This window comes from Microtus oregoni, unplaced genomic scaffold, assembly GCF_018167655.1.
Source record: "Microtus oregoni isolate MIOR12 unplaced genomic scaffold, Mior012 000026F_ref0000081, whole genome shotgun sequence".
Taxonomy (NCBI): Eukaryota; Metazoa; Chordata; class Mammalia; order Rodentia; family Cricetidae; genus Microtus; species Microtus oregoni.
The window spans coordinates 26,191,864-26,214,680 of NW_024543085.1; the positions used below are offsets into that span (position 1 = coordinate 26,191,864).

A 22,817-nucleotide genomic window follows, 5' to 3' on the forward strand; every position below is an offset into this window, starting at 1 on the left:
CAGAGAAACCCTGTCTCGAAAAACCAAAAAAAAAATAATAATAAAATAAAAATTTGAAAACTACATAATTACTCTTCTAACCTAAAAATCACAAGGCATACAAATAAACAGTAAAATTCTGCCCAAACACAAGAGAAAAGTAGCCACCAGCAATTCCTGAGGAAGCCTAAGATATCAGACCTACTAGACAAACACAACAGTCAGCTGACACAAACATGTTCAAAGGGCTAAAGGAAACTACATCAGAAGAATTAAATCAACATATAACTATGAGAGATTATAACTGATTAAAAACCAGAGATTTGGAAAAAGGAATGAGTGTAATAAAAGATTAATCAAGGGGGTTTGTTGTGGAATATTTAACTATGTAAAGATGTGTTACATTTGTTTCTGCGGCATTTGTTTAATTATGAAAAGATGTGTTGCTATTTTACTTTGCTTGCCTAAGGCACCTGATAGGTCTAATAAAAAGCTGAATGGACAATAGCTAGGCAGAAGAGGAATAAGTGAAGCTGGTGGGCAGAGAGAATAAATAGAAGGAGCAATCTAGGTTTGAAGAAAAAACAAGAGAAAGAAGAAAAATGAAGAGAATGGGGAGACAGTAAGGGACACTCTTGGGGCAGAAGCCAGGCAGCTGCCAGTCAAACAGAGACAGAAGGAAAGTAAAACAGACAGACAGACAGACAGAGTAAAAGACCCCAAGGCAAAAGGGGGATAAAAAAAGAAACATACTAATTTAAAAGAGCTAGCCAGAAACAAGCCTAAGCTAGGCCAAGCATTCATAACTAATATTAAGTCTCCGTGTCATGATTTGGGAGCTGGTTGGTAGCCCATAAGAAAAAGCCTGCTATAGAGGTTTGATTACAAGTAAAGCGAAATAAAGAAAAACAGGAAGAATGATCAAGGTTTGGAGACCTGGAAGCATGAGCAATATGTCAACTCCATGTAATTAAAAGTCACAGAAGGAAAGAGACAAGGGGGAAAAATATTTGAAGAAATAATGACTGAAAATCTCCAGACTGATTGATCAAAACCAAGTCTACATTCCACAGAAACTCAACAAATTTCAATCAGGATAAATACATATAGACACAATGTTGTTGAAGTATCAAGTAAATAAATAATTCTGACAGCAACAGGGTAAAAAAAAACCAAGACAACTCACCACACTTTACAGAAATCAATAGAATTATATAATTAATGGATGACTATGGGGACTTCACCCTATATACAGCACCCAGTCAGTTTCACTGCCAACTCCCCCTTCCCAGGCTGAATATTAGAGGACATAGAAAGAAGCTTGTCTAAGTCATTCATTCATTTTTTATTACTTCATTCTTTCTGCCATTCTCCTTCCCTTAATTTTTACTGTTTATAACATTTTATGCATCTTTATAATTTCCTTTTTCTGATATTTTAGTGTTTTATTTTATTTCCATCTTTTTGTTTCTGTTCATCTTACTTTTATCCAGTTTTTCTCCTATATTTTGTTTAATTTTGTGAATTTTTAACATGCTGCTATCTGTTCCTTTTATATCCTGTGCCTTTTTCTTTTCATTAAATCTTGTTTCATTCCTTTATTTTTACCCTCTCTTTTACTTCATTCACCACTTGTGCCTTTACTAATTTTTAAATTCATACTTTATTCTACGTTCTTTTTTATTATTTTCTTTTCTATTTCCACTTATGTAGTAAATGACTTTAATTTCTTTGAACTATATTTCTTTTAAAGATTTACTTTATTGTAAATAATGTATATGTGTGTGGTTATGCACATATAAGCATAGGTGTGCAGAGGTCAGAGGCACTGGATCCCCTGGAAGCAGATTTATAGGTAATTGTGAGCTGCCTGATAAGGATGCTGGGAACCAACTCTTCTGGAAAAGCGGTGCCCATGTTCTGAAACACTGAGGCATCCCTCCAGCCTCTTTTAACCGTATTTTTATGTATGATTTATTTTGGTGTTAATGGTATTATCACAATTCTTTTTCCTCATGAGCAGAGTCCTTAAGAATGCTGCTCACTAAAAATTAACTAAAAAAAAGGAATAGCCATTTTAATAGATGTGTAACCTAAACCTAAATCATAAACATGAAAACACAAAGTAGCGTGGATCCTCTAAAAATTTGCAATTCTTGAATAATTGAACCTAAAGATATTGAAATCATTAAAAAGCCAGAATATTTCAAAAGTCTGCTTTTAAAAGTGATCAATGAGGGTCTGTTGAAATGGCATTGTAAGAGCTCATGTTTTGCAAGCATGAAGACCTGATTTAGAACCCTTGGCACCCACATAAAAAGCCAAGCATGGCTGCACATACCAGGACTGGGGAGCAGAGGAGACACACTGGGAGCTTCTGGTTCAGTGAAAGATCCTATTTCAAAGAAGTACGGCAGAGAGTGACAGAGGAAGACATCTGACAACCTGCTCTTGGCTTCCTGCATACATGGTCATACTCTCATATTCATGCGCTTGCAAAATACACACATGGAGATTAATAAGGAGGCTCAAATGAGAGAAGAGTGAAGATACCAATATGATACCTGTACAAAAAAATTGGACTAAAAATTTAGTACTTGGATAAAAAATTCAGCCAAAAAAAATCTTAAAAATGAAAAACTCAGTCAAATAAAAACTTACTAGAAAGTATCACCAACAGCCTAGAGCAGGTAGAGGAAAAGCTATCAGGATTGATGACAAAAGTGGGAAATCTATATTCAGATAACAACAAAGAAAACAAAATCCAGAAATAATAAAAATAACATTCTAGTGCACTAAACTAACGAACGGATCTATGCTGCAGAAAGACCTGAAAAGAACAGACTAGAGGGACTACCCAAATCAAGAAATGGCTCAGTGGTCAAGTTCATGTCAAATAGTTCATAAATACCTGTAACTCTAGTTCCAAGATAATTCTTATATCTTATTTGTCATAATAGAATAAAATTAGTGTCATGAGAAAGTATAGAAGCCACACAAACACATGGAGATTGAATATGTAAACTATATTTGTTACATATAAAGTATAGTTTTTAAAAACTAAAGAAATCCTAGAATCAAGTGAAAATAAAACCATGATTTATTAGAATTTTTTGGTATATAGAAAAGGCAGAAGAGGCAAGCTTATTGAGATGGGTGCCTATATTCACAGGTCAAGAGAATTCTCTGATAGATATCTTAGTGACATACCTCAAGGTCACTAAGAAACAAACAAGAAAAAAACAAACAAAATTAGTATGTGGAAATAAAGAGAAATAGTAGAGTAGGGTAGAAATCAATGAAATGAAGATCATAAGAGAAACAATGAGCCAGCCAATGGTGGTGCACACCTTTAATCCCAGCACTCAAGAAGCAGAGGCAGGCAGATTTCTGAGTTCGATGCCAGTCTGGCCTACAGAGTAAAACGCTGTCTCAAAAAAAAGGAGATGCTTTTATGAGAGGATAAACAAGACTGACAAATGCTAGGACAAACTAACCAATATAACCACCAACATCAGAGGTGAAAGGGGTGAACGAGTGTTATAACAAATATTCCCTGAAACCCAGAGGCTCACTAGGAAGGATTCTGAAGACTTACCTTTCAGTAACTAGAAAACCTATAGGAAATGGATTCTTGACAAACATGCCAAAGTGACTACGGGAGGAAAAATAACCTCATCCACAAATGGTGCTAGGGAACTGGATATGCATGTGGCAAAGACTGAAACACAATCTTCATTTCCACTTGGTATAAAAATCAACTCAAAATGCACTAAAGGCCTTAAATAAGACCTGAAACTTTGAACTTATGAAAGGAAAATACAAACATTTCAAGATACAGGGACAAGCATCAACCTTCTGAGTAAGACTCCAGAGCTCAGGAGATAATAGCTAGGCCTGACAGACATCACATCAAGCTTGTGCACAGCAAAGGAAACAGCCAACTGAAAAGACAGCCTACAGGATGGGAGATAAGTTTTGTTAGCTTATTCATCAGGCAGGGTACTTGTTACTAAAGAGCTGAAAAAAATTAAGCGAGTAAATGAGCAGAAATTTCTCAAAAGCAGTAAAAATGGCCAATAAATATATTAAATATTTAACCAGCCTTAACAGCAATATGCAAATGAAACTACATTGAAATTCCATCTCCCCCAATCAGAATAGCTACATGATAAGAAAACAAATGAGAAGAAAAGCAGGTGAGGATGCAGAGATAAAGGCGCCCTCATACACTGCTGGTGGGATTGTAAATCAGCACAGCCACTATGGAAATCAATATGGTGGTTCCTCAAAAAACTAAAGTCATATCTCTGCTAAGTATGTATCTGGATGAATCTAAGTCAGCATACTACAGATACTTGCACTCTTCATAACAAATAAATGATAAACACTTATTATACAATATACTATATTACATGTAATATAAAACATAATTATAATAAAACAAAATTGGTTATTAGAAAAAAATCAAATGTTATATATCACACTAATACACATTTACTATTATAAACAACAACATTAAAACTAACAACCAGAAGGCATGGCCTCAATTGGATCAAGTAGATGTTTAAAGACCTATAACTACCATTAAGCTAAATGGTTTCCCCGTAACACTGCAGTGAGACAAAGAAGCCATCTTTCAACATTTCTACTCACTAGTATACTAAAGGCTTGAGCAGTGAAAAAGATCAAGCCTAAAATACAGAAGTTGGTCTAGAAACAAAGACTAGAAAACATATTTGTTCATAGGTGACACGGCATGATTTTGTAGACAGAAAATCCATAGTACACCAATGCAGAGAGTGACAGTGAGTGAGAGAGGAGACAGAGAGAGCAAAAGATCAAGAGAGCGAGAAGCAAAGTAAGTTTATAGTCTATAAGATGGACATAAAAACAACTCTGTTTCAATGTGCTGCAAAAAGAAATCTAAAAGTAAAGGAAATGAAACCATTCCATTCCTAAGAACAAAAGTTTGGAGCTCAGTCGCTTAATATACTTGCTTTCAAGTCTGAGTTTGATTCCCCAGGATCCACATGGGTTCTACATGCACACAAAATAAACACATACTTTTAAATGATTTTAATAAAACTATCACAATTTTAAACTGAAAACTATAAAATCTTCTCGAGGGCTCTCAATGTAATTCTAGAAGAACATATTGAGGAAGGCACTGTAATCCTGAGTAGGCAGTTATTGGACACAACACTCACAGCACAATCTCTCAAAAACAAAGGTGATAAAACAAATTTCAATAAAATGTTAAAATAAGGAAACAAAAGGCAAGCAACAGACTATGTGAAAGTATTTGTTTATTAAAATTTGGGAGGGAGGTATACCAGGAGATGTACTTGTCTACAGACTTTATGAAATTTTTGTCAAATTTTGTTATCTGTAGTTGTTGGGTTTTTTTTTTTTTTTGGTTTGTCGAGACAGGGTTTCTCTGTAGCTTTTGGTTCCTGTCCTGGAACTAGCTCTTGTAGTCCAGGCTGGCCTTGAACTCACAGAGATCTGCCTGCCTCTACCTCCCGAGTGCTGGGATTAAAGGCGTGCGCCACCACCGCCTGGCTTTTATCTGTAGGTTTTTGAAGGACTTGTATCCAGAATGGGTAAGGAAGTCTAACAATGCAGCAACTCTAAAAGTGGTAAGAGATCTGAATGAGTTCTACTTAGTAACAGCAAAAAAGGAAGAAAGTAGTAAAGCAATAAGCAGCTGAAGAGAAAGTAACTATGAGTAATTAGTAACACCAGGCACATAGGTGCATCTAGGATCCAAGCACTCAGGAGGCAGAGACAGAAGAGCTGCAGGTCAGACAGGGACAGACAGTGATAGCAATCTGAAACAAGTAGAAATCAGAAACAACATCACACATTGATGCAGATAAGAGCAAAGGCATGTAAAATAGTATGGAACTTCATAAACTCATCTTCAGCTTCTTTACAAATTACAAATAGCATATAGTCTAGGTATTCCATTTATAGGAATCTTCCCAAGCAAATAGACAATGTATGTTCACACAAAGATTTGTACCTATCAATAGTTATCATTATCCATAGTAGAAATATAATCAACCCAAATGACCATTAATTGATAAACAAAACCTGTCCTTCTCATACCATGTAACTGGGTGGAAGTTCTATCCCAAGTGCCCACTGGAAGTTGCCTCAGTCCAGACTCCACCTCCCCGCACCCCAAAAGTCTGCCAAATGATGACCCCTTCTTAGAGACACTCGAGACCACTTCCAAAGGGTATTTAAACTGCCCCTCAGAGACCAAACAAACATGTTTTCCTGGTCTTCCTTTCCCACCTCTTCTCTGAGGGCCTGGAAGGCCACCCAGGAGCACTAGTAGCCATTAAACCTGGGCGTTTTCTAATTTGGTTTAATTTGATTATTGCGTCAGCAAAGAGTTTTATTGGGGAGCAAAAACTTTTCAGTAATATCATTCAGCAATAAAAATGAGCAAAGATCCATGCTGCAATAAAGTAAAGGACTAAATATTAGGCTAAATGAAAACAGCACGACATGATACTATTTATAGGAAATGTCCATGCAGGCAAAATTTAGAGACAAAAGGCAGCTCAAGGGCTGAGGAACTAATGACATAAAAGTAGGCAACTTGAGAAGGTGACACAAACATTCTAAATACAGATTGTGCTGATGGGGGTGCAGCTATATGAGCTTATTAATAAATTATATAATTGCATGCTTGTAACTGTAAATTAATCTCAATAAAATTGTTAAACAATATCTAACAGTGAACAAGTACGGTTGGCTCACACCTATAGTCTCAACACTTGAAAGGCAGAGGCTACTGTTATGAGTCCCAGCAGGCCTGGACTATAGAATGAAGCCCTAATTAAAAAACAAACATATTACATTAGTTGATCAAAATTTAAAATATGAAAATCTTTTCATATATAATATTGTTGAGAAGGAAGCCTAATTGTTCTAAAAAGAAGTTCATATTCATTTACTATGTTATCAAGAGTTACCAAAACAAACTATTTTAAAAGTTATTTATTTATTAGTTAATTATTATTATTATCAGTGTGTGTTTATGAGGGAGAATGAATATGGGTGTGCATGTGTGGAGATTAGAGAACAGTGTCTAGAGTCGCTCTCTTTTCATTATGGGTCCTGGGAACTTAAAATCCTCTCATGGCGAGTACTTTTACCCACTAAGCCATTTCATCAGCAAACTGCTTTTCTATCTTATACTCTATAGAGTTGGTAAATCTAGATTATGTTCTTTTAAGTTTATAGTATTCTTTTATAAGTATCTATAGTATTCTTATTTCAATTTTTTTATTGATATTTATTGAGCTCTACATTTTTCTCTGCTCCCCTCCCTGCCTCTCCCGTCCCCCCTTCAACCCTCTGCCAAGGTCCTCATGCTCCCAATTTACTCAGGAGAGCCTGTCTTTTTATACTTTCTACTTCCCATGTACATTATATCTATGTAAGTCTCTCTTAGTGTCCGCATTGTTGTCTAAATTCTCTGGGATTGTGGTTTGTAGGCTGATTTTCTTTGTTTTATGTTTAAAAACCACCTATGAGTGAATACATGTTATAATTGTCCTTCTGTGTCTGGGTTACCTCACTCAAAGTAATGTTTTCTAACTCCATCCATTTTCCTGCATAATTCAAGCTCTCGTTATTTTTTCTTCTGTGTAGTATTCCGTTGTGTAAATGTACCACATTTTCCTTATCCATTCTTCAGTCAAGGGGCATTTAGCTTGTTTCCAGGTTCTGACTATGACAAACAAAGCTGCTTCTATAGTATTCTTTTATATGGATCTTTCTTTCTTATTCTTGGGTGGCACCTAAGGTAACTGTTTTCAACTCCCATTAACTAACTACAGCTGATTCTATCAATCAACTGTATAATTTTTAAAGTTCTTAATCACATGCTCTCATATAACAACAATACATTTTTTAAAATTTCTTTTGGGAGAGGCAGTTTTTTTCTGTTTTCGTTTGTTTTGTTTTTTAAGACATAGTTTCTTTGTGTAGCCTTGGCTATCTTGAATCTAGCTCTGTAGATCAGGCCGGGCTCAAACGTACAGAGATCTATCTACCTGCCTCTGCCTTCCAAGTGTTGAGATTAAAGTGGAGCTAGTTCTTAAGAGACAAGGCCTCACTCTGTAGCCCTTGCTGGCTCAAACTTGCACTCCTTTTGCCTTTTCTGCCTGAGTGCTGGAATTACAGACATGAGTCATCACACCCAGATTGCATTTTAATAGTGAATAAATTAAATGCAACCCCTATCTTTTAATATTACTCTTCATAGATTCTACTATATTTAAAATATAATTCAAAAAACCAGCAGAAAGTCTTATGTCCAGTAGTCTAAAACAGTTTCCAATATCTTCCTGGATACTGTCCTGTTTTGCATTCTATTGCTGTCATAAAACACTGGCATCAACCTGGGTTTATCTCATCTTACACTTCCAATAGTCCATCACTTATGTTCCAACAGTCCTTTACTTAGACTACTTTGTAAGCTCCAAGCCAATGAAAGGCTCTGTTTCAGTTACGGTTACTGTTGCTGTGAAGAGACACTGCTGTAGAAAGTCTTACAGCTAGTGGTTACCCGCCCACTGGGGTGTGGCCTCTTATACTATTTATGCCTATGTAGAGCATGCCTCCGTAAACAATTTCCTAAGTCTATAATTTACTATTACATGGATTACATTTTGCTATCTGAATCAAACATGGATACTTTAGAAAGAATGTTTAAAGAAGAAAGTTTTGCCAATTTATATGGAAAAGCAAAAAACCCAGGATAGCCAAACAATATTATACAATAAAGGAACTTCTGGAGGCATTACCATCCCTGTCTTCAAACTCTATTACAGAGCTACAGTATTGAAAACAGCTTGGTATTGGCATAAAAACAGAGAAGTCGACCAATGGAATCGAATAGAAGACCCTGACTTTAACTCACAAACCTATGAACACCTGATTTTCGATAAAGGAGCTAAAAGTATAAAATGGAAAAAAGAGAGCATCTTCAACAAATGGTGCTGGCAAAACTTGATGTCAATCTGTAGAAGAATGAAAATAGATCCATATCTATCACCAGGCACAAAACTCAAGTCCAAATGGATTAAAGACCTCAATATCAGTCCAAACACACTGAACCTGATAGAAGAGAAAGTGGGAAGCACTCTACAACACATGGGCACAGGAGACCACTTCCTACGTATAACCCCAGCAGCACAGTCACTAAGGGCATCATTGAATAAATGGGACCTCCTGAGGCTGAGAAGCTTCTGTAAAGCAAACGACACTGTCACTAAGACAAAAAAGGCAACCCACTGACTGGGAGAAGATCTTCACCAACCCCGCAACTGACAAAGGTCTGATCTCCAAAATATATAAAAAACTCAAGAAACTAGACCGTAAAAGGCTAATCGACCCAATTATAAAATGGGGCACTGAGCTGAACAGAGAATTCTCAACAGAAGAAGTTCAAATGACCAAAAGACACTTAAGGTCATGCTCAATTTCCTTAGCGATCAGGGAAATGCAAATCAAGACAACTTTAAGATACCATCTTACACCTGTCAGAATGGCTAAAATAAAAAACACCAATGATAGCCTTTGCTGGAGAGAATGTGGAGAAAGGGGTACACTCATCCATTGCTGGTGGGAATGCAAACTTGTGCAACCACTCTGGAAAGCAGTGTGGCGGTTTCTCAGGAAATTTGGGATCAACCTACCCCTGGATCCAGCAATACCACACTTGGGAATATACCCAAGAGAGGCCCTATCATACAACAAAAGTATATGCTCAACTATGTTCATAGCAGCATTGTTTGTAATAGCCAGAACCTGGAAACAACCGAGATGCCCTTCAATGGAAGAATGGATGAACAAAGTATGAAATATATACATATTAGAGTACTACTACTCAGCAGTAAAAAACAATGACTTCTTGAATTTTGCATGCAAATGGACAGAAATAGAAGACACTATCCTGAGTGAGGTAAGCCAGACCCAAAAAGAGGAACATGGGATGTACTCACTCATATTTGGTTTCTAGCCATAAATAAAGGACATTGAGCCTATAATTCGTGATCCTAGAGAAGCTAAATAAGATGGTGAACCCAAAGAAAGACACAGAGTCATCCTCCTGAATATTAACCTTCATCAGGCAATGAAAGGAGACTGAGACAGAGACCCACATTGGAGCACCGGACTGAAATCCCAAGGTCCAAATCAGGAGCAGAAGGAGAGAGAGCACGAGCAAGGAACTCAGGACCGCGAGGGGTGTGCCCACATACTGAGACATTGGGGATGATCTATCGGGAACTCAACAAGGCCAGCTGGACTGGGTCTGAAAAATCACGGGATAAAACTGGACTCGCTGCACATAGCGAACAATGAGGACTGCTGAGAAGTCAAGATCAATGACACTGGATTTTGATCCTACTGCACGTACTGGCTTTGTGGGAGCCTAGGCAGTTTGGATGCTCACCTTACTAGACCTGGAAGGAGGTGGGAGGTCCTTGGACTTCCCACAAGGCAGGGAACCTGGACTGCTCTTTGGGCTGATGAGGGAGGGGGACTTGATTGGGGGAAAGGGAGGTATATGGGAGGCGGTGGAGGGGAGGAGGCAGAAATCCTTAATTAAAAAAAAAAGAATGGATGAAGAAAGTGTGGAATATATACATATTAGAGTACTACTCAGCAGTAAAAAACAATGACTTCTTGAATTTTTCATACAGATGGACAGAAATAGAAAACACTATCCTGGGTGAGGTAAGCCAGACCCAAAAAGAGGAACATGGGATGTACTCACTCATATTTGGTTTCTAGCCATAAATAAAGGACATTGAGCCTATAATTAGTGGTCCTAGAGAAGCTAAATAAGAAGGTGAACCCAAAGAAAAACATATAGGCATCCTCCTGAATATTAACCTTCATCAGGCAGTGAAAAGAGACAGAGACAGAGACCCATATTGGAGAACTGGACTGAAATCTCAAGGTCCAAATCAGGAGCAGAAGGAGAGAGAGCACGAGCAAGGAACTCAGGACCACGAGGGGTGCACCCACACACTGAGACAATGGGGATGTTCTATCGGGAACTCAACAAGGCCACCTGGCCCGGATCTGAAAAATCATGGGATAAAACCGGACTCGCTGAACATAGCGAAATGAGGACTACTGAGAACTGAAGAACAATGGCAATGGGTTTTGATCTTACAGCACGTACTGGCTTTGTGGGAGCCTAGGCAGTTTGGATGCTCACCTTACTAGACCTGGATGGAGGTGGGTGGTCCTTGGACTTCCCACAGGGCAGGGAACCCTGATTGCTCTTTGGGCTGATGAGGGAGGAGGACTTGATTGGGGGGAGGGGGAGGGAAATGGGAGGCAGTGGAGGGGAGGAGGCAGAAATCTTAAATAAATAATTAATTAAATAAATAAATATTAAAAAAAATTTTTTTGCCAAAACAGGGATTACAAATTGCTCCTGAAAAAATACGGAGAGGAGATTCTGTCAATTACCCAAGTTTGCATAACATGAGACTTTGGGTGATTACCCAGGTAGCAAGTTGTCTTTGTCATTTGTTGCACATTTTGGAAATTGCTTGATTGCACTTCCTGCTTAGTCAAGTATTATTTCCCTTCTTGGATCTCCAATGGGTTTGAAGACTAGATAATTGTAGCTACTTTCCTCTCATGACTTGGCCAAGTTATTTATTATACAAGATTTAAACTCGTTAGGATAGGATAATTATTGAATATATTTGTTCTTATTGTATATAATTTTGTATTAGGCTTAGAACTCTCTTATTGAAACAAAAGGTGGAGGTGCTGTAGGAAGTCCTACAGCCAATGGTTACCTGGTTACCCACCCACTGGGGTGTGGCCTCTTATACTATTTATGCCGATATAAAGCATGTGTCCGGTCTCTTTTTAGGCTGTGGGATTTGGTTTCTGATCTCCTTTCCAGCAGAGGATTCTGATTTGTGAGTCTACTCCTAAATAAATAATTGTCTATTTCTCAATTCTGGGCTAGTGTAGGATTTCTTTTAAGTATCCTTCTTCAAGATACAATGACCATGGCAACTCTTATGAAGGAAAACATATAACTGGAACTGGCCTACAGTTTCAGAGGTTTAGTCCCTTACTGCAGTAATAAAGAGAAGCACTGAGACATGCAGGCAGACAAGGTGGGGAAGGAACTGAGAGCTCCACATCTTGACCTGTAGGCAACAGAAGACTGTGTATAATTTGGGCATAATTTGAGCATATGAGACCTCAAAACCCATCTTCACAGTGGAATACTTTCTCCAACAAAGCCACACCTCCTCCAACAAGGCTATACCTCCTAATAGTGCCATTCCCTATGAGCCTTTGGGGCCATTTTCATTCAAACTACCACATACACTATCTCAAAAAAAAAAAATCAAGACAGATAGTAGCTGCATGAAGTTGACCTGTGGTTTTCATATGCATGTATACACATGTGTACATGCAACCACATACACATATGCACCCACATAAACACACATACACATATGCACCACATGAGACTGTATTCAGTGCACTGTTTTCTTTTACAGAAATGATGCTAGTCTTCATTCACTTTACCATATGTTTTCCAAGAAGCAGTATTTTTCAGAGATAAAGACATATGGATAAAATTCATTCCTGATTAAATATTTTAGAATATCTCATAACTAAACTTTCTATACAATTTTTGTTGAGTGCATATTAAAAATATCTTTCAAAATTCAGACATTATAAATAATATAGGAACTGACATTTTGTTTCCTTGTGCATATGTACAAATATTCCTCTATGAAATTCTTGAAGAGAAACTTCTGGATTATAGACCAGCAACGTATGTGCTTTTGATTTTTAATAGTCATGCAAATGACCCTTCAAAGTATCTGTTCTGTTTTATACTCCCAGCAACATTGGAAATGTTCACATTCTAGTTAATATTTGATACTATAAAGTATTAAGTATTTTGCAAATATGATGATAGCTGAAAATGGCATTTTATTTTGATGTGTATGTTTCTGATTAATGGTGAGGTGAAACTTTTTAAAAATGTCCACTGCAAAATCTTTGTTTTAGTAAAACACTGACTTTACTTAGTGAAAAATTATAAAATGGTTTGCACACTATTTATTTATTTAGAGACATGGTCTTGCTATGTAGTTAGGCTGGCCAGCCTCCCAAGTGGTGGGATTATAGTTGAGAGTGCCACTATGTCCAACTCCTGTCCCCTCCTCTCCTGTACACTGTCCTAGAACAAATGGACAATGGAGGGGCCAGAGCACCTAGTATTACTTTAGTCTGATCTGTAAGAGTTTCCTTCAATGTACATTATACTTGTTGAATTTATGAGTCCAAGTTGGCCATTTGTGCTTGGTTTGCATTTTTAAAATGTCATAGAAACTGGGCATCAAGTTGGATTTCTGCCATGGCTTTCTGGAAGTGAATCAATGAATCAGAGGTGAAAAATTTACTTAACACTACCAGCCACTGACATTTATCACTGTCTGTCTGGGGGAAAACAGTCCAAATGTCATGTAATTGAAACAACTGGACTTAAGAAAGCACGGGTATTATAATTTAGAAGTAAAGTGTCCCCGTGATAAGATCATGGGAAGGCTCATGCTCTATCCCTGGTTACTGAGAGGTGACCGAGAGCACTAACTTTAATCAAAGGATTCATCCACTGAGTTCAAAGTGAATGGACTACTAGGATGGAGGGCCTTATTGGAGGAAAAACTGAATCAGCTTTTCTCATCACATGTGCCCTACCATAATCCTGTCTTACCTACCATGCATGAGCCCAGAAACAATGCTGCAACACAACCACAAACTCAAACCTTTGAAACCAAGAGCCAAGATAAATATTTCTTTATGTTTTAAGATGTTTATCTTAATGATGAAAAGCTGATTAACAAACTAGGCTAGAACTCCTGATTGTTATAATGACTTGATGAGATCTCCTGAGTAAATTGGAAGTATGGGGACCTTGGGGAAGGGTTGAAGAGGGGAGGGGAGAGGCAGGGAGGGGAGCAGAGAAAAATGTAGAGCTCAATAAAAATCAATAAAAAAAAATAATGCCTTGATGCAAGTCTCTTAAGAATAAACAAACTCCACTGAAAAGAAAGATAAGTAATCCTTGTTCATATCATATAGATACAGAGAAATAAAGATGAAAAACAAGACCTAAAAAAACTCTTGTGCAGAAAAACAAAAGATTTGCCTCTAGCCTATATTTACATTATTGTAATGCTATTTAAGTCAGTAGGGTGGTGGCTTAGATACTGCAACTGACAGCAGTGGGAAGTAGAAACCCCCAAATAGACCAAAGCATGTAACGAAATCTAGTTTTTACAATAAAACTGATATTATACAGCAATGGACTCAGACTCATTTCAACAAATGATACTGAGTCTACTAGCTTTCAGATGAGGTGAAAAATTAAGTTGTCATTTTATATCATACCTAGAAAACAAATTCAGGTAGAATACAGACCCAAAGCATACAAATTAAAACTATAGTGCTTGAAATAACACAGAAAATATATTTATAAACTTAGGGTTTAATCAAGACAACAAAAACAGTATCTGTGAAGTTGGGGCTCAAGTAAGACAACAAAACAACTTTTTTTCAATAAAAGACCAATACATGCCAAGTGATGGTGGCACAAACCTTTAATCCCAGCACTTGGGAGGCAGAGGCAGGTGGATCTTTGTGAGTTTGAAGCCAGCCTGGTCTACAAGAGCTAGTTCTAGGACAGGCTCCAAAGCAACAAAGAAACCCCGTCTTGAAAAACAAAACAAAACAAAAAAGACCAATACACTTGTCTTACATCTAAGTAGTTCTTTTATGTTCATCAAAGATATCAGAAAAAGAACAGCCAATCTAAAGTATGGAGGAATATGTCTGTAATACTTATAACCAATCAAGAACTTTTATTATTCCATATTAAGAATTCCTACAAATCTATGGGGAAAGCACACAATACAATAAAACCACTGGGCAAAATTAAACAGGTGTTCCCATATTAAGAAAATCAAATGAACAGTAAACTCAGAAACAGAGTGTCAAGAGCATCAAATCACCTTTTAAAAGTCTATGTTTACATCCACAAACAAATCTTAGATTTAATCCGAGAAGCCTCTCCTAGCACTGAATGCAAGTGAATGAAGAGATCCATGGTCACATAAGAGGCTAAGAACATTTGAGGGCTCAGACCTAAATAAGGCATTTATACTACTCCTCAAAGTTCAGGGAACACAGCAGGAGAGGGGCAGAAAGAATTTAAGTGTGAGAAGACAGGAGATATGGAGAAAAGCAAGAAAAAACATCTTCCAAGCATGACAAATCCATGGAAATCATGAATTCACAACAGTTTGTCTGTAGGCATTGGGCAGACACAGCAGGCCCTACTAACAGTTGGCTATGACTTGGGAGGGGCTCACTAGGCCCTATCACTTACTTCTTAATTATTAGCAACTAATAGAATCTGGGAGAATGGGAAGAAAAGAATTCAGGTGTTTGTATACCCACAGGTGAGCCCACCAGGTTCTGATGGATAGTTTCAAACCCATGTTCATAGAGAGAAATATCCCTAGCTAACTAACCACCGAGGGACACAAAAACAAAACAAAAAGTCATGAATATAGGAAAGAGACTTTTAGTAAGAAAGAAGTCAGGCAGGAGCAGCAGCATAATAAGTGTGGGAGAGTTAACCGGAATACGTTAAATACATACGTGAAATTGTTAGAGAAAAAAATTTGTTAATAAAACAGAACATTAAAAACTGTTAAGATTACACATCAAAACCACAATAACAAAGACATAAACTTGATGAATGAATAGATAACATTTTATAAAATAATGGTAAAACAACAACTATCAGTTTGTATTACCATCATTATGAATAATATGCCGAACAAAAACAACACAGGGAAGGAAGGGTTTGTTGTAGCTTACAGTTTTAGAGAGAACAGTCAGTTTCTGCTTGGTCCCATATACTCTGGAAGAAAATGATGACAGAATATGTGTGAGGGAGGAGACTGTTCACCTTAGACAGTCAGGAAGCAGAGAGTGAAGAAGAGACTACAGACCAGGACCTATTTCTTCCAACTAGAGCTTTCATTTCTGAAGTTTCTAGAACCTCCCAAAACAGCACCACTACCAACAGACCAAATTTCAGTCCATAGGGAGAGGGAATTTTGTATTCAGCTCATAATATTAGAATACAAAAGAATGAAGTAACCTCTACTTCACATTACATTAAAAAATACTTCAAAGGGCTGGAGAGATGCCTCAGTGTTTAAAAGCCTTGCTGATCTTCCAGAAAACCCAGGTTCAATTCCCAGCACCCACATGGCAGCTCATGACTGTCTGTAACTCCAGTTCCAGGGGATCTGACACCTTCACACAGACATACACACATGCAAAACACCAATGCACGTAAAATAAAATAAATCATTTTTAAAAGTTTTAAAAAATTATTTCAAAATGGATCAAAAACCTAAATATCTAAGATAAAAACTCTGAAAATGAATCATTGTGACCTAGGAATTAGGCAATAGTTTTTTTAGGTGCAACACCAAAACCACAAACAAGCAAAGAAAACATTTACAAATTATACTTGATCAAAATTTAAAACTTCTGTTCATAAAAGAACACTATGAAAATAGTAAAAAAGACAACATAAAGAATAGGAGGAAATATTTGCAAAGTATATATCTGTTAAAGTTACTATATCCAAAATACATAAAGAGCTAAAAAGAATCCAATGATAACAAGACAAATAACCTCAATTTCAATATTTCAAACAGAGGTTTCTCTAAAGATGATATATAAATGACTAATAAATATGTGAAAGATATTAACATCATTAGTGATTAGGGAAATGCAAATTAAAATAAGTAAATTTATACAACATCTTCATGCTTACTAGGACAGGTTTACTAAAACAGATAAGGATGAGAATTCTAACACACTGCTGATAAAAGTGCTATAAGGTATAGCTCCTTTAGAAAACAGTTTGGCAGTGCCTTCAAAAGTTAAACACAGAGTTAGACTAGGGGCCTGAAGTTCCATTCCTAGGTATATACCCATAAGAACTAAGAACTGAAACCTATTTTCATATTAAAAATTATACATGCTGGGCCAGGCATGGTTGTGCACACCCTTAATCCCAGCACGCAGGAGACAGAAGCAGGTGGATCTCTATGAATTTCAGGACAGCCAAGGTTACAAAATGAGATCCTGTCTCTCTGTGTCTGTGTCTGTCTGTCTGTCTGTCTGTCTCTCTCTCTCTCTCTCTCACACACACACACACACACACACACACACACACACACACACAAAGAAAAACTTATACAATTTAAAGCAGCATTCCACATAACAGCCCGAAGTGGATACATCCAAATGTCTCTGAATAAATGAATGGAAAAATGAAAGTAGTCCATCTGCATAATGGAATAAATAGTATTCAGCCATTAAGAGGAAAGAGAAATTGACACTTCCACAATACAGATGTACACTGACACATTATATTGAGTGAAAAAAGTCAGAAACAAGAAACTGTATATTGTATGATTTCATTTGTGAGCAATGTCTAGAATAGGTAAATACATGGAGATTAAAAAAAAAAAACAACAAGATTGTTTCCCAGCTTTCTAAGAGCAAAGGTGATGTGAGATTCCCCTTTGAATAGGATTGGTTAATTAATAAAGAAAACCGGCTTGGTCTAATAAGGCAAAAGAATAGAGGTAGGCAGGGAAAACTAAATGGAATGCTGGGAGAAAGAAGGGCAGAGTCAGAGAGAAGCCATGGAGCCCCACCAGAGCCAGATGGAACTTTAGCTGGTAAGCCATAGTCACGTGGTGATACAGAGATTAATAAAAATGGGCTCTCCTTCTTATTTAGCTTCTCTAGGACCACTAATTATAGGCTCAATGTCCTGTATTTATGGCTAGAAACCAAATATAAGTGAGTACATCCCATGTTCCTCTTTTTGGGTCTGGCTTACCTCACTCAGGATAGTGTTTTCTATTTCTGTCCATTTGCATGCAAAATTCAAGTCATTGTTTTTTACTGCTGAGTAGTACTCTAATATGTAAATATTCCATACTTTCTTCATCCATTCTTCCATTGAAGGGCATCTAGGTTTTTTCCAGGTTCTGGCTATTACTAACAATGCTGCTATGAACATAGTTGAGCATATACTTTTGTTTTATGATAGGGCATCTCTTGGGTATATTCCCAAGAGTGGTATTGCTGGGTCCAGGGGTAGGTTGAACATAGCAGACAATGAGGACTACTGAGAACTCAAGAACAATGGCAATGGGTTTTTGATCCTACTGCACATAATGGCTTTGTGGGAGCCTAGGCAGTTTGGATGCTCACCTTACTAGACCTGGATGGAGGTGGGTGGTCCTTGGACTTCCCGCAGGGCAGGGAACCCTGATTGCTCTTTGGGTTAAGGAGGGAGGGGGACTTGATCGGGGGAGGGGGAGGGAAATGGGAGGCGGTGGCGGGGAAGAGGCAGAAATCTTTAATAAATAAATTAATAAAACACATTAAAAATGGGTTAAATTGATTTGTAAGAGTTAGCCAATAAGAAGCTGGAGCTAATGGACCAAGCAGTGATTTAATTAATACATTTTCTGTGTGGTTATTTTGGTTCTGGGTGGCCGGGATGAACAAGCGGCTTCCCTCCTACACAGAGGAAAGGGAGACTGAAGAGTGATTGGTAATTGAATAGGACTTCTTTGTGATGGTGACCTAACTTTTAGAATATACTAAAACACTAAACTCCTCATTATCAAAAGGCGACTGTTATGGTCTGTAAGCTTACATCTCACTAAAACTATGTAAGGTATTTCATCAATTAGAAGTTTTTCAATTCCACATCTCAGCTTCAGGAAATCTCCCTTCTCCATGGAATGTGTGTAGAAACAACCATTTTGGAAAAACAGTCTTGTGTTAACCTATAAAGCACAGATGTATATATGACAATGACCTCACAATCCACCCTTCCTTATATACTGTAAAGAAGTGTGTGCTTAACCATGGAAACAGGGCTATGGCACTGTTGTGGCTTGAATGTGTTCCTCAGAAGTTCATGCACTGAATGCTTAATCCCCAAATCCATATGTTAATGCTATTTACAGTGGAGTCTTGGGGGGACGGTAATTAGGATTAGATGGTATCGTGGGGGTTGGGACATATGACAAGAGTAATGCTGTAAGTAATGTAAAGAGAAGATACCTCAACTGACATCTCTCCTCCGTCTCACCGTGTAAGGCTGTAAGAAGGCTTTTCAGATACTGAGCAAATGCCAGCAGCAGGCTCTTGCCTTCCCAATCTCTATAACTGAGCTAAATCCAACATCTCTTATAATAAATTTCTTGGTTTTAGATATAGATGCTCCTTAATGCACAATGTGGTATGTTCTAATAAACCTATTATAAATGACAACAATATAACTCAAAACTCCTTTATGCCTATCTACTAAACATCAGAGCCTAGCAGCACACCACACGTGGAGTACAGCTCTCCACCCTCATTCTACACACTCGTGGCTATGGCTCACTGCTGCTACTCTTCATCATCATAAAGTACTCTACTGAAGGTCTGGGGAAGAGTCACCCCATGCATATTGCTGTTACCTGTCATAAATTTTTTTTAAAAAAATCCCAAGTCAAACTATCATAAATTGAAGAGCATCTATATTTTTATAGCAACAAAAATGGATGAGGAGTGTGAGAGACAAGAAAACTATTTAACAGCAGTTTTATTTGTAAGTGACAAAACCAGAAAACAATACAGATGCCTGTTCTAAGAAGAACGAGCTGGGAAATTACGAAGGAATATGTCTAAATGAATAGTGAATAACAAGTGTATAAACAAAACCAAGTGTGATTCTTACAACATTCTAAGTGGAAAAAAAAACAAAACCAAGGCACAAAATGTAACATGAGTCTATCAATAACAAGTTCAGAACAAGATGAAACAACTTCAATATTTAGGAATGGATATAGGGGGAGTAAAAAAAATACAAAGAAAAGCAAAGAAACGAGTGATTTAAATGTCAAATTAGTTGTTCTTCTGGAGATCAATAGCTATAACTAAGTAACAGACATAAAGCATGGCACTACAAAATGCTATTTCCTAATGTACACAGTCACTCAGTCCTATACACATAACAGACATATAAATAAGTTTTTTCATTTTCTGTATGTGCCTTATTTTTTAATTATTCCTTTTTTAATGTGTTTTGGTGTTTTGCCTGCATGTATCTCTGTGTGAGGGTGTTAGATTCCTTAGAACTGGAGTTACAAACAGTTGTGAGCTGGCATATGGAAGCTAGGAATTGAACCTGGGTCTTCTGGAAGAGCATCCTAAATACGAGGTCAATTTTTTTATTAGTGACATACGAACCAACCATAATCTTACTATTTTTTAATTCTGAGCCTCTTTCAATAGGTAATACTTAGGTTTATTATGATAAATGATGTACTTTTTGCACTAGAGGGCCCACGAGGATGGGTCCACCAAATCCGCACTGCTAACCATTCAAATCCTGTGTAGTTTCCTTGTACATTACTGCATCAGGAGGATATGCGAAAAGCGACAACACAACACTTTCGAGACTGATCACAAGCACTGTAGTTCCCAAATGAGCTTCTCTCCCGTACGCACTTGCTTTGGGAGAAAGTGGCTGTCATGCTAAGTGGACACTGGACAGCCAATAAAAAGTTCTCAAGGGTGGAAGATCTAGCCAGTAGCCAGGGAGAAGTCAACAGCAAATATGAGCAGATCCTCCAGTAACAGAGGACGGCAGCCTGACCAACCTGACTGTATACTCACAAGTCACCCACATCAGAACTAGTCAGCTAAGCTGCTACCAGATCCCTGATGATGGCGACTGTAAAATAAATACTTATTTTAAGAAGTCTGAGGCCAATTTTGTGCACAGCAAGAACTATCTAAAACACTGACATTTTCATCCTGTCTCCTGCTTATATGTATCACTTTATCATTGCCCCTAATAACCTTATATAAGTTTAATTATAATTTTCTTCACAAACAAAAAAAAAGCACCCTTTTATTTCTAATACCATATACTAACTACAACTTATTATTCTGGGATTCCCCTGGAATCACAGAGCTTATTATTATAATTTTAATTTTTCTTTTCAAGACAGGGTTTCTCAGTAACTTTGGAACTTGTCCTGGAACTCACTCTGTAGACCAGGATGGCCTTGAACTCAGAGATCCACCTGTCTCTGCCTCCCAAATGTTGGGATTAAAGGCTTGTCCACCACTGCCTGGCAATTTTAATAATTTTAAAAAATGGCTTAGAAGCTAAGAACACGACTCAGTGGATAAAGTGCATGTCACCAAGTTTGAAGACCAAAGTTTGTGTGGTTTTCATCATCATGCTCTTGATCCGCCTTGTTCATATGATCCCTCCTCCCTCTCTTCAACTGCCCAGTACTTGGCTGTGGGTCGCTGCATCTGCTTCTATCAGTTACTGGATGTAGGTTCTATGATGACAATTAGGGTAGTAACTATTCTGATTAAAGGGCAAGGCCCTTTTAGACACCCTCTCCACTACTGCTAGGAGTCTTAGCTGGGGTCATCCTTGTGGATTCCTGAGAATTTCTCTAACACCAGGTTTTTCCCTAACCCCATAACGGCTCCCTCTGTCAAGTTATCTCTTTCATTGCTCTCCTACTCTGTCCTTCCCCCAACTTGTATCTCCCTGATCTTTCACATTCCCATCCCATCCCCTCCCTCCTCCCTCCCCTCCAAGTTTACCCAGGAGATGCAGCTGACCTGAGCTACTGGGAGCTCATGGACTTTCGACTGACAGCTGGGAAACCTGCATGGGACCAAACTAGACCCTCTGAATGTGGGTGAGTTATGTGGTTTGATATGTTGCGGGGAGCCCTGGTAGTTGCACCAGGACCTATCACACATGCACGAACTGGCTTTTTGGAGCCCATTCCCTACGGTACGATACCTTGATATGGGGGGGAGGCTTGGTCCTGCCTCAAGCTGGTATGCCAGACCTTGTTGACCCCCGAAGAAAGGCCTTATCCCCTCTGAGGAGTGGATGGGGTATGGGAAGGGGAGAGGAAGGTGAGAGAAGGGGAGGGAAAGAGAACTGGGTTTGGTATGCAAAATGAAAAGTAATTTTCTTTAATAATATATATATATATCAAAGTTTGGATCTCCAATACCTACATAAAACATAAAAATTGTGTGGGAGCATCAACTGGCCTGTAATCCAGGTTCTCAGGACACTGAGACAGGAAATGCCCTGGGGAAGCTGGCTAATTAGACTAGGTGAATCAGTAAGTTCTGGGCTCAGAAATTCTGCCTCAGTAAATAAGTAGAAATCAATCAAGGAAGATATCTGATGTAAATTTCTGGCTTCCACATGAACATGTATATGTACCTGACCTACAAGTACATGTACTCACTATGAGAACATGCATACACACGTATCTCAACACTCAAAAATTTTGACTTAGAAATACCAACTTCTGGGCTGAGAGATGACTTGGTGAATCAAGTGTTTGCTATGGAAGAGTAAGGACCTGAGTATGGATTCCTAGAACACACACAAAATCAGGCAGAGTAGCAGACCTCAGTATGCTGAGCTCCAAAGTATGGTGGTCCAAAGGCAAAGTAGGAGGAGAGGCAGGAGAACTGCAGGAAACTTGTGGGTTAGCTACTGTGGCATAGAGAGCAGTGAACATGCCATGTAAGCCTTTAGTTTCAAGTATTTTGTTATGGCAGTCTACAGCTAACATAGTAGTCAAACT

The 22,817-nt window shown here is 37.9% G+C and overlaps 1 protein-coding gene across 1 annotated transcript in view; it reads right to left on the bottom strand.

Moving 5' to 3' along the window:
- The window catches only part of Copg2 (COPI coat complex subunit gamma 2), a 124,701-nt gene that overhangs the window by 54,963 nt on the left and 46,921 nt on the right, over positions 1–22,817 (bottom strand). The gene's annotated exons all lie outside the window — the stretch shown is intronic.